The sequence below is a fragment of the Choloepus didactylus genome, chromosome 9, assembly GCF_015220235.1.
Source record: "Choloepus didactylus isolate mChoDid1 chromosome 9, mChoDid1.pri, whole genome shotgun sequence".
Taxonomy (NCBI): domain Eukaryota; kingdom Metazoa; phylum Chordata; class Mammalia; order Pilosa; family Megalonychidae; genus Choloepus; species Choloepus didactylus.
The window spans coordinates 71,244,024-71,246,713 of NC_051315.1; positions in this window are offsets into that span (position 1 = coordinate 71,244,024).

Genomic DNA, 2,690 nt, shown 5'->3' on the forward strand with positions numbered 1-2,690 from the left:
TACCATGTTGAGGAAGTTTCCTTCTATTCCTATCTTTTGAAGTGTTTTTATCAAGTAAGGATGTTGAACTCTGTCAAATGCCTTTTCTGCATCAATCAAGATGATCATGTGTTTTTCCCCTTTGATTTATTGATGTAGTGTATTACGTTAATTGATTTTTCTGTGTTGAAACACTCTTGCATACCTGGAATAAAACCCACTTGGTCATGGTGTATAATTCTTTTAATGTGCTGCTGACTTTGATTTGCAAGTATTTTGTTGAGGATTTTTGCATCTTTATACACTAAACAGAGTGGTCTGTAATTTTCTTTGCCTGCAGTATCTTTGTCTTGCTTTGTTATTAGGGTGGTTTTGGCTTCATAGAATGAGTTAGGCAGCTTTCCCTCCTCTTCAATGTTTTTGAACAAGAGTTTGAGCAGGCTTGGTACTAATTCTTTCTTGAATGCTTGGTAGAATTCACACGTGAAGTCATCTGGTCCTGGCTTTTCTTTTTTGGGAGGATTTGGTGACTGATTCAGTCTGTTTAATTGTGATTGTTTTGTTGAGGTCTTTTATTTCTTCTCAAGTCAGTATTGGTTTTTCATGGTTTTCTAGCAAGTTTTCCATTTCATCCCAGTTGTCTAGTTTTTTAGCAAATACTTGCTCATAGTATTCTCTCATCTCCTTTATTTCTTTGGGGTCAGTAGTTTTGTTGTTGTTGTTGTTGTTGTTGTTGTTGTTGTTCTTTGTCTGCCTAGCTAATGGTTTGTTGATTTTATTCATTTTCTCAAAAACCAACTTTTGGTTTTGTTGATTTTCTCTATTTTTTCATGCTCTTGATCTCATTTATTTCTTGTCTATTTCTTTCCTTCTGTTTGCTTTGGGGTTAGTTTGCTGCTCTTTTCCTAGTTCCTCCAGGTGAGAAGTTAGGTACTCTATTTTTGCTCTTCCTTCTTTGTTAATACAGGCATTTAGAACCATAAATTTCCATCTCAGTACTGCCTTTGCTGCATCCCTTAAGTTTTGATATGTTGTGTTCTCATTTTCATTTGCTTTGAGATATTCATTGATTTCTCTTTTAATTTCTTCTTTGACCCATAGGTTGTTTAAGAATGCATTCTTTAGCCCCCATATATTTGTGAATTTTCCAGCCATCCACCTGTTATTGATTTCCAACTTCATTCCATTATGAGCCAAGAAAGTGTTTTGTATAATTTTGATTTTTTAGAATTTATTGAGACTTGCTTTGTGTCCCAACATGTGGTCTATCCTTGAGAATGATTCACAAGCACTTGGGGAAAATGTATATCCTGCTGTTTGGGAGTGCGATGTTCTATAAATGTCTGTTAAGTCTAGTTCATTTATCATATGATTCAAACTCTCTGTTTCCTTATTGACCTTCTGTCTAGATGTTCTGTTCATTGATGAGATTGTTGTATTAATATTTCCATCTATTATTGTAGAGGTGTCTACGTCTCCCTTCAGTGTTGTCAGTGTTTGCTTCATGTATTTTGGGGCACTCTAGCTCGGTGCATAAATATTTATGATTGTTATGTCTTCCAGATGAATTGTCCCTTTTATTAATATATAGTGTCCTACTTTGTCTCTTTTAATTGCTTTACTTTATTTATTTATTTATTTATTTATTTATTTATGTATTTATTTGTTTTTTAGTATTTCCTTTTTTAAAAAAAATTAATAAATTTTATTTTGAAATAAATTCAGACTTACGGGAACAGTTGCAAAAACAGTACAAACCCCATACATAGAACTCCAGCATACCCTGACCCCCCTCCCCCGATATCTCAATCCACCACCTTTAACATCCTGTCACACATCCTGTTACCATTTCTTTCTTTTTCTTTCTTTTCCTCCCTCTCTCCCTCCCTCCCTTACTCCCTATCTATCATCTATCATCTATTGCTCTGTCTTCTGAACATATGAGAGCAAGCTGCACATATCTTTGAACAAACACTATGATTCACATATACCTTTCCCATGGACAAGAACATTCTTTCATGCAATTCCATTAAGTGCAGCTAAGAAGTTCAAGAAATTCAACATTGATACAAAGCTTACATTCTATATTTCCTTTTTTTTTTCTTATGTCCCATCTGTGTCCCTTTGAGCCTCCTCTCCTCCATCCTTATATCCCATCCAGGATCATCCTTGGTATTTAATTGTCATCTATTTAGACTGTCTTTTTTTTTTTTCAATTGTGGAAACATATATACAGCCTAAATCTTCCCATTCCAGCCCCTCCCTAGCATTCCATTAGTGGGATTAATCACATTTAGAATGTTGCAATGCTATCACCTTCCCACCATCCATTTCTAGAAGTTTCCCTTCACCTCAAACAGAAACCTTACACTCATTTCTTAACTCCCCATTGCCCCTTCCCCCACTTCTCGTAACCCATACTCTACTTTTCATCTCTATGGTCATATTCTCTAATACTTTCCTTGTGTTTACTCTGGGGCTTAAATTTAACATCTTAAATCTATAACAATCTTGTTTTTCTTTGATACCAACTTAACTTCAATATGACACATAAACTATGTTCCTATACTCCTCCATTCCCCCACCTTTATGTAGTTCTTGTCATAACTTATGTATTTTACATTGAGTCCCAAACCACTGATTTATCACTATAGTTTATGTATTTTAGATCCTGTAGGAAGTAAATAGTGGAGTTACAAATAAAAAATACA